At 41.3% G+C, this 11,046-nt stretch overlaps 1 pseudogene; it reads left to right on the forward strand.

Annotated features, from left to right (window-relative positions):
- LOC123997647 overlaps positions 1–7,185 on the forward strand; it is a 28,088-nt pseudogene extending 20,903 nt beyond the window's left edge.
- The last annotated feature ends 3,861 nt before the right edge of the window (positions 7,186–11,046 follow it).

The following is an 11,046-nucleotide window of genomic DNA, read 5'->3' on the forward strand; positions in this document are numbered from 1 at the left end:
CGGTAGACCATTCCATTCTTGTGGGCCGCCTAAGGAGTATTGGTGTCTCTGAGGGGTCTTTGGCCTAGTTTGCTAACTACCTCTCTCAAAGAGTGCAGTGTATAAAGTCAGAAAAATCTGCTGTCTCAGCCACTGCCTGTCACACCAAGGGAGTACCCCAAGGCTCAATCCTAGGCCCCACACACTTCTCAATTTACATCAACAACATAGCTCAGGCAGTAGGAAGCTCTCTCATCCATTTATATGCAGATGATACAGTCTTATACTCAGCTGGCCCCTCCCCGGATTTTGTGTTAAATGCCCTACAAAAAAACTTTTAGTGTCCAACAAACTTTCTCTGCCCTTAACCTTGTTCTGAACACCTCCAAAACAAAGGTCATGTGGTTTGGTAAGAATAATGCCCCACTCCCCACAGGTGTGATTACTACCTCTGAAGGTTTAGAGCTTGAGGTAGTCACCTCGCACAAGTGCTTGGGAGTACGGCTAGACGGTACACTGTCAGTACATCTCAGCACATATCAAAGCTGCAGGCTAAAGTTAAATCTAGACTTGGTTTCCTCTATTGTAATCGCTTCTATTTCACCCAAGCTGCCAAACTAACCCTAATTCAGATGACCATCCTAACCATGCCAGATTACGGAGACATAATTTATAGATCGGCGGGTAAGGGTGCTCTCGAGCGGCTAGATGTTCTTTACCATTCGGCCATCAGATTTGCCACCAATGCTCCTTATAGGACACATCACTGGACCCTATACTCCTCTGTAAACTGGTCATCTCTGTATACCCATCGCAAGACCCACTGGTTGATGCTTATTTTTAAAACCCTCTTAGGCCTCACTCCCCCCTATCGGAGATATCTACTGCAGCCCTCATTCTCCACATACAACACCCATTCTGCCAGTCACATTCTGTTAAAGGTCCCCCAAAGCACACACATGCCTGGGTCACTCCTCTTTTCGCTGCAGCTAGTGACTGGAACGAGCTGCAACAAACATTCAAACTGGACAGTTTTATCTCAATCTTTTCATTCAAAGACTCAGTCGTGGATATATTTATTTTTAATTATTTTTAATCTCAGCCCCTTTTGGTATTTTTAATCCCAGCCCCAGGAGGCCTTTTGCCTTATGGTAGGCCGTCATTGTAAATAAGAATTTGTTCTTAACTGACTTACCTAGTTAAATAAAGGATGAATAAAAATAAAATTCTCTCAACCAGCTTCATGAAGTAGTCACCTGGAATGCATTTCAATTAACTGCTGTGCCTTGTTAAGTTAATTTGTGGAATTTCTTTCATTCTTAGCTGATTGGCTCAAATGCATTGTGTTGTGACAAGGTACTGTAGGGCTAGTATACAGAAGATAGCCCTATTTGGTAAAAGACCAAGAACAGCTCAAATAAGCAAAGAGACACGACAGTCTATCATTACTTTAAGATTTGAAGGTCAGTCTACCTGGGACTTTTCAAGTTCCTTCAAGTGCAGTCGCAAAAACCATCAAGCGCTACAATGAAACTGGCTCTCATGAGGACCGCCACAGGAAAGGACGACCCAGAGTTACCTCTGCTGCAGAGGATAAATTCATTAGAGTTAACTGCACCTCAGATTGCAGCCCAAATAAATGCTTCACATAATTCAAGTAACAGACACATCTCAACATCAGCTGTTCAGAGGAGACTGTGTGAATCAGGCCTTCATGGTCGAATTGCTGCAAAGAAACCATTTCTAAATGACACCAATAAGAAGAAACTTGCTTGGGTAAAGAAACACTAGCAATGAACATTAGACCGGTGGAAATCTGTCCTTTTGTCTGATGAGTCCAAATTTGAGATTTTTGGTTCTAACCTCCGTATCTCTGCGAGACACAGAGTAGATGAACAGATGACACACCTCCAGACTGTGTAAGGGCTATTTGACCAAGAAGGAGCGTGATGGTACTGTATCAGATGACCTGGCCGCTACAATCACCCAACCTCAACCCAATTGAGATGGTGTGGGATGAGTTGGACAGCAGAGTGACGGAAAAGCAGCCAACAAGGGCTCATATCCCACAAGACTGTTGGAAAAGCATTCCAGGTAAAGCTGGTTGAGAGAATGCCAAGAGTGTGCAAAGCTGTCATCAAGGCAAAGGGTTGAAGAATCTCAAATATAAAATATTTGTTTAACACTTGGTTACTACATGATTCCATATGTGTTATTTCATAGTTTTGATGTCTTCACTATTATTCTACAATGTAGAAAATAGTTTTTAAAAATAAAGAAAAACCCTTGAATGAGTAGGTGAGTCCAGACTTTTAACTGGTACTGTATATACCCATTGATTCTTGAAAAATATAACTTATAAATGCCTCATTAGCATAGTTCAACTGTCAAACCCCAAAATAGAAGTTTGTGTATGCCTTGTTTGTAAACAATGTAAATGTAAACAAACACTGTATAGCCTCAAAACATGATTAAAACTATACATGTTGATGTCATGGATGGTCCATCTTTGCATCCATAGCACATACCCTTACTTTTAAATCAAACCAGTGGCAGGGTGCCCACTTTGTCATTGTTTAAATGAAGGATTCTAGCTTTAGTTATAGGTTTATTTTAAGATTCATGAATTGTTGGGTTAAGAAATCGAAAACAAGACATTTTGATTATTACCAGTTTTTGCAGCTAGAAACGGGATGTTAAATGCAGAATTAGTTTAAATGTCCAACCCTCAGTTCCTTTTCTCTGGCTTTATAGTTCCTAATCAACAGAGAGGGCCAGGTTATGAAGAGATACGGACCGATGGGTGATCCCAGCGTAAGTCAATGACTTTTACTCTCACACATTGAATCTAATTACAGCATAGGCCTATGATGGACTAACTGACACATCCATGTAAGACAGCAGTACTCAACCATAAACTCAGGCCCGGCCTGGAATCACCCTCCCTAACATTATACCTTGTTTCTTTGCCTCTGAAAAGCATGCATTATTGACCATTTCATGTGCTCACAACACCATACAATTGTTGTTAGTTATGAATTTTCTCAGTTGAACAGAGTGGGGTGTTGCTGTAGCGGGGGGGTTGGAAGGTCATGTGAGGGTGATGAGCGGGGTGTTGGCATCGGGATCAGGCAGCAATCCTCTATCAAGCACGCAGACAATGTGAATATAGGGCAGACATAGTATCTCATAATGTCCCTACAGCAAGCTGCTACTGTCATGGCTCTTACCTGAACCAGTATATGTGCGTTAGAGACCTCTCTAACACCTAGGAAGCTGCGATTAAAACTCCCATTCTCCCAATACTTATTTTCCACCATAATTTGCAAATAAATTCATAAAAAATCCTACAATGTGATTTTCTGGATTTTTCCCCCTCATTTTGTCTGTCATAGTTGAAGTGTACCTATGATGAAAATTACAGGCCTCTCATATTTTTAAGTGGGAGAACTTGCACAATTGGTGGCTGACTAAATACTTTTTTCCCGACTGTATGTATAAAAGTATTTTGCAACGCGGGCGGTGTGGTCAGCAAGTAATAATGTGAAAATACGTTTGTTGATCACTAATTATGGAGTTTCGCTGAGCAAAAATCTTCATCTATCCCCTGTTACAGCCCGTATGTACTTCCAAAAAAGGTGTAAATAAAAATGTACAAGCAACCGAAAAAGTGCCTATTCGGCACCTCCAATCTTTCATTACTTCCACTCACAGGTCGGAAGTCTAGCCTACAACAGCTCGATACATTGGAGGTGTCGAAGAGGCATTTTTTAAGTTGCTTGTAAAAACAATTGTATAACTTTTTTTGGAAGTAAATACCAGCAGTTACGGGAGTAAATGAAAATCGTTGTTCAGCGAAACGCCATATTTGGTGATCAACGAACCTATTTTGACATGACGCTTGCAGACACTGCAAACTATTACAGACTACAATGCGAAACCCAGCCGCGAGCTGCCCAGTGATGCGAGCCTACCAGATGGGCTAAATGCCTTTTATGCTCGCTTTGAGGCAAGCAACACTGAAGCATGCATGAGAGCACCAGCTGTTACGGACGACTGTGATCATACACTCTGTAGACCTCGAAACAGGTTAACATTCACAAGGCCACAGGGCCAGACGGAGAGCCAGGACATGTATTCAGAGCATGAGCAGACCAACTGGCAAGTGTCTTCACTGACATTTTCAACCTCTCCCTGACCGATTCTGTAATACCTACATGTTTCAAGCAGACCACCATAGTCCCTGTGCCCAAGAACACTAAGGTAACCTGCTTAAATGACTACCACCCCGTAGCACTCACGTCGGTAGCCATGACCTGCTTTGAAAGGCTGGTCATGGCTCACATCAACACCATCATCCCGGAAATTCTAGACCCACTCCAATTCGCATACCGCCTCAACAGATCCACAGATGATGCAATCTCAATCGCACTCCACACTGCCCTTTTCCACCTGGACAAAAGGAACACCTATGTGAGAATTCTGTTCATTGACTACAGCTCAGCGTTCAACACCATTGTACCCCCAAAGCTCATCACTAATCATGTCTTTGGCTATGCCGGATTAAGTGATATGACATGCTATTCTATAAAATAATTTATCCGTAATTAATATTACCTGATTGAGCTAATAATGTAAATGTAATTAACTAGAGTTGGGCACCACAAAATAATTTTTATAGAGCTGTTATCTTCTGAATAAACTCTTGTGACTAAACTTGTTAGAGAAGTGCTCCCGCTGTGGGAACATCAATCAGCGGAAATTTCAAGTGCGTCACGTATAGTTTTTGATAAAACTCAAACTTTCATTAAAATGCACATACAATGTACTGAATTAAAGCTACACTCGTTGTGAAACAATCCACCAAGTCAGATTTGTAAAATGCGAAAGCATGAGAAGCTATTATCTGATAGCATGTATCCCCCAAAATACTGCAACGTCACCTAACGACAGATTTTGCGATAGCCGGTCCTAACCAAAACGCAGAAATAAAATATAAAACATTCATTACCTTTGACGAGCTTCTTTCTTGGCACTCCTAAATTTCCCATAAACATCATTTTGGGTCTTATTTCGATTAAATCGGTCCATATATAGCCTAGATATCGATCTATGATGACTGTGTGAACAACGTAAAAAATAGCGTTTTCTAACGTAACGTTATTTTTTTAAATAAAAAAAGTTGACGATAAACTTTCACAAAACACTTCGAAATACTTTTGTAATGCAACTTTAGGTATTAGTACACGTTAATAAGCGATAAAATTGATCACGAGGCGATGTATATTCTATTGGTGTCCGTCTGGAAATAATGTCCGGGTAAATCTCAACCAAAATATCCGGTCGGATACCTGAAGAAAAGGGCTGTCTCTTCTTCGTTAGACCAAGAAACAAATCGTAGGCAAATGACAAGACTGTTGACATCGTGTGGAAGCTGTAGGTATTGCAACCTCGACCTCATTTAATCTGGGTCATCTTTAACAATTGGTTGAAGAGGCGCATGGATATTTTTTTCCATTTTCAGTGATCAGATTTTCCTGCACTTTTCGATGAAACACACGTTCTGTTATAGTCACAGCCGTGATTTAACCAGTTTTAGAAACGTCTGAGTGTTTTCTATCCACACATACTAATTATATGCATATACTATATTCCTGGCATGAGTAGCAACGTGCTGAAATGTTGCGCGATTTTTAACAAAAAGCTGCGAAAATTCACAGCTTCCTTAACATGTTTTAATTACCTAGTAATATTTTACATCAATAGCAGGTAATATTAATCATCATCTTAATTCAGTCTCATCTGAAAGTTGTAAATTCTTGGTTATCTGCACGAACCCTGGCACACAAGTTGAATCAACAATACAAAATTGGGTTTAATTATGTATTTACTATATACCTAACTAATCACACAGAATTACACATACACAGAATTAAATCATAACTTGATTACAAATTACGTCATAAAGGAAAACGTCCCAATCGTTCGGAACAGATATGACAGCTGCTTACACAAAAGAAAAGGGTCTGGGTTTGAGTGAAAGAGTGGGAAGACTGAGGAACAAAGGGCGAAGTTGTGCTATTGTAAATACAGTATCTTATGCATTCTAAATTACAGCCCATTTGGAAAAAGAAAATGCAATAAATATTTACTCTGAACTGGGCTTCGGTAGGTTGGTGGTAGATGGAAGGCCGTGTTTCCCAACCGAGTCTTTTGAAGAATGTCTCTGCTGGTAAATTGGATACGTTGTAGCAACGTCGTTGTGTGGTAGACGGAATACTCTGTCTGTTCCTTCCTAACCCTCATTTGCAGCCTCCTTAATAGCTTCTATCCCCAAAACATAAGACTGCTGAGCAATTAATCAAATGGCCACCTGGACTATTTGCATTGACACCCCTTTGTTTTTACACTGCTGCTACTCGCTGTTTATTATCTATCCATAGTCACTTTACGCCAACCTACATGTACAAATTACCTCAACTAACCTGTACTTCCACACATTGACTTGGTACCGGTACCCCCTGAATATAGCCTCATTATTGTTATTTTATTTTGTTGCTTTTTTAAACTATTTTACATTTTTTCATTGTTTATTTAGTAAATATTTTCTTAACTCTATTTTCTTAATTGCATTGTTGGTTAAGGGCTTGTAAGTAAGCTTTTCATGGTAAGGTCTACCAACACCTGTTGTATTTGGCGCATGTGACAAATACAATTTCATTTGAATAGGAATTTGAATCTGAGCTTTCTTTGTGTTAGAGATGTCTAATGCACAGATAGGCCTACTGGTTCAGCTCTTACCTAACAAATGAAATGGAATTATATTAAATCCATATAAGGAGAGAAACTAAAAGGCATGGATGCAATTCATCACAACTATTTATTCTCCATTTCAGGCGGTGGAGAAGGATCTTCCCACGTACCTGTAATTCTTCCATCACTGTCTGTCTAATGCACTGATACTGCATCTATACCTCCCTCTCCGGTGAGCCAATGCCTGGGAGTGGGTCCATTCTCCAGACCAGTGACAGTCTGTCCGCAAACCAGCCTGGCTGGTAGGACAGACCTGATGAAAACGGCGTGCAACCAATCCCCTGGGAGGACCTGCTGTAGGCATAGCCAGCCAGCACCGGAGAAGAATCCTGACCCCCTGAAAATATGATCTTAGTGTCATATTCCATAATAAACGTAACACTTTTGTGCTAATTCTGTTGTCCAGTGTGTTTATGGGGAATTCTATCTTTCAACGTAAAAAAACAAGTGTAAACGTGCTTCAGCCCAGCTATAACAAAAAAAGAATCAGGTGCTTGACTGACTGAGGGACTTAAATCCCCAAAATATTATACTCAATTTACTCACACTTGTTTTTAATAGCCCATGTCTAGTTGCTATCATTTTGACATGTTTGATTGACATGGCGCGTGGAGGTTATGGTGCCTCTTACCTATTCCTACACAAGGCTCGGATGAAGGTGTTAATGCCGAAACGTAAGCCTGTTTGTATTTCCCGTTAATAAATCATTCAGATTTATGCATAAGAGTGCTAATTTATTTCCGGGGTAGTCATCGGTTGAAGTGTCCTGGGGTAAGGAATGTTTTTAGTTATTTACGTCTTTCTGTTTTTGTATTGAATTCCCAGTACACAAGTAGAACAGTACTAAAATCATGGTCCCTGTTAGTAACGAGTTTTGATTTGCCGATGTTTTGCCATGAGTTGATGTGGACAAGGTTGTTCCATGTGATGCAACAAGAACTAATTCAAGTTACTAATGACCTAAAAAGCAATACATGTATTTTCACCTGAGTGCATTCCTTCATATGATAGTGGATCAGATCGTAGTGTCTGAAATTTTATTTTATTCTATTATTATTTTATTTTTATTTACTTATTTTATTAATTTATTCTGCTGAAATACATGTCACACTGCCCTCTACTGGATTTGAGAGCAAAAAATGTTATGGTACAACCATTGTCACTTACTTGCCTGTCGTCCGTTTGCTCTGTTGAGAGAGACTGTTGGCCACTGAGTTAATATTTCCAAATGAACACACATGATGAATCTGCATTTGATACATCATCGAACCCTAATCAGATTGAAACAAATTAGATGGACTATGGATGGGTCAGGTTAGTTGTTAGAAATGCAGTTCACATTGTCATTCACAACCTGTCTACACCGGTTGTATTCGGCGCACATGACAAATACACTTTGATTTGATTAGCATGGACACTGACAGTTGTGAATCTGATGCAGCCGAAGAGCTACCGCCCCCTGACCCTGGAAAGCACCGAACAACAGACAGGGACATTGGACCATTGAAAACGCGCAAATATGATGAGAACTATATTTGAACTATATTGATATTGATTGATTTCACTTATATTGGGAGGAGTGCCTTTCCTCAGCCACAGTGTGTTATATGTGAAAAAGTACTCTCTCACAACTCGATGAAACCTCCACTCTTGTGCAAACATTTAGAAACAAAACATGGCAATTTGACAAATGAGCCAGTTATTTTAGAGAATTAAGACGACTTTCGAGTAGTAAGACATGTATAAAAGCAACAGATACCAAGAAAGGGCTAGAAGCGTCTTATATGGTGAGCTACCGAATGGCTAGGACAGACAAGCCCCATACTATTGTGGAGGACTTAATTCTTCCTGCTGCCGCAGATATGGCTGGGACAATGCTTGGGGTAAAGGCCAAAACAACTATACAGACAATGAATTCTTCAAACACTGTTTCACGATGCTTCAGTGACATGGCAGGAGATGTTTTGAAACAATTACTGGCCACTTGGGTAAACTGCAGCATCCACCAAGAGGCTCTTGCTGCCAAGGGAATGCCTGACAGCTTGAAAGACGTTTTGGACACTACGGTGAAAATGGTTAACTTTGTTAAAGCAAGGCCCCTGAACTCTTGTGTATTTTCTGCATTATGTAATGATATGGGTAGCGCCCATGTAACGCTTTTACAACATACAGAAGTGCGCTGGTTATCAAGGGGCAAAGTATTGACACTTTTTTGGAATTGAGAGACAAGCTTAGAGTTTTCTTTACTGACCATAATTTATGGTGAGTTTCTCACACGACTGGCTTATCTGGGTGATGTTTTTCCTCGCCTGAATGATCTGAATCTAGCATTACGGGGACTCTCCGCAACTATATTCACTGTTCGGGACAAAATTGAGTCTATGATTAAGAAGTTGTAGCTTTTCTCTATCTGTATTAACAAGGACAACACAGGTTTTCCATCATTGTATGAGTTTGTGTGTGCAAATGAACTCAAGCTTATGGACAATGTCAAATTTTTATTTATTTATTTATTTCACCTTTATTTAACCAGGTAGGCAAGTTGAGAACAAGTTCTCATTTACAATTGCGATCTGGCCAAGATAAAGCAAAGCAGTTCGACAGATACAACGACACAGAGTTACACATGGAGTAAAACAAACATACAGTCAATAATACACTATAAACAAGTCTATATACAATGTGAGCAAATTAGGTGAGAAGGGAGGTAAAGGCAAAAAAGGCCATGGTGGCAAAGTAAATACAATATAGCAAGTAAAACACTGGAATGGTAGTTTTGCAATAGAAGAATGTGCAAAGTAGAAATAAAAATAATGGGGTGCAAAGGAGCAAAATAAATAAATTAATTAAATACAGTTGGGAAAGAGGTAGTTGTTTGGGCTAAATTATAGGTGGGCTATGTACAGGTGCAGTAATCTGTAAGATGCTCTGACAGTTGGTGCTTAAAGCTAGTGAGGGAGATAAGTGTTTCCAGTTTCAGAGATTTTTGTAGTTCGTTCCAGTCATTGGCAGCAGAGAACTGGAAGGAGAGGCGGCCAAAGAAAGAATTGGTTTTGGGGGTGACTAGAGAGATATACCTGCTGGAGCGTGTGCTACAGGTTGGAGATGCTATGGTGACCAGCGAGCTGAGATAAGGGGGGACTTTACCTAGCAGGGTCTTGTAGATGACATGGAGCCAGTGGGTTTGGCGACGAGTATGAAGCGAGGGCCAGTCAACGAGAGCGTACAGGTCGCAATGGTGGGTAGTATATGGGGCTTTGGTGACAAAACGGATTGCACTGTGATAGACTGCATCCAATTTGTTGAGTAGGGTATTGGAGGCTATTTTGTAAATGACATCGCCAAAGTCGAGGATTGGTAGGATGGTCAGTTTTACAAGGGTATGTTTGGCAGCATGAGTGAAGGATGCTTTGTTGCGAAATAGGAAGCCAATTCTAGATTTGACTTTGGATTGGAGATGTTTGATATGGGTCTAGGAGAGTTTACAGTCTAACCAGACACCTAAGTATTTGTAGTTGTCCACGTATTCTAAGTCAGAGCCTTCCAAAGTAGTGATGTTGGACAGGCGGGTAGGTGCAGGTAGCGATCGGTTGAAGAGCATGCATTTATCCTATCTTCCAGGCCGGCTCGGTCCTCCCCTCCCGCTCCGTGGCTTGACGACTCATTGCGAGCTCACAGAACAGGGCTCCGGGCAGCCGAGCGGAAATGGAGGAAAACTCGCCTCCCTGCGGACCTGGCATCCTTTCGCTCCCTCCTCTCTACATTTTCCTCCTCTGTCTCTGCTGCTAAAACCACTTTCTACCACTCTAAATTTCAAGCATCTGCCTCTAACCCTAGGAAGCTCTTTGCCACCTTCTCCTCCCTCCTGAATCCTCCTCCCCCTCCCCCCCCTCCTCCTTCTCTGCAGATGACTTCGTCAACCATTTTGAAAAGAAGGTCGACGACATCCGATCCTCGTTTGCTAAGTCAAACGACACTGCTGGTTCTGCTCACACTGCCCTACCCTGTGCTCTGACCTCTTTCTCCCCTCTCTCTCCAGATGAAATCTCGCGTCTTGTGACGGCCGGCCGCCCAACAACCTGCCCGCTCGACCCTATCCCCTCCTCTCTTCTCCAGACCATTTCCGGAGACCTTCTCCCTTACCTCACCTCGCTCATCAACTTATCCCTGACCGCTGGCTACGTCCCTTCCGTCTTCAAGAGAGCGAGAGTTGCACCCCTTCTGAAAAAACCTACACTCGATCCCTCCGATGTT

The sequence above is a fragment of the Oncorhynchus gorbuscha genome, linkage group LG15, assembly GCF_021184085.1.
Source record: "Oncorhynchus gorbuscha isolate QuinsamMale2020 ecotype Even-year linkage group LG15, OgorEven_v1.0, whole genome shotgun sequence".
Lineage (NCBI taxonomy): Eukaryota > Metazoa > Chordata > Actinopteri > Salmoniformes > Salmonidae > Oncorhynchus > Oncorhynchus gorbuscha.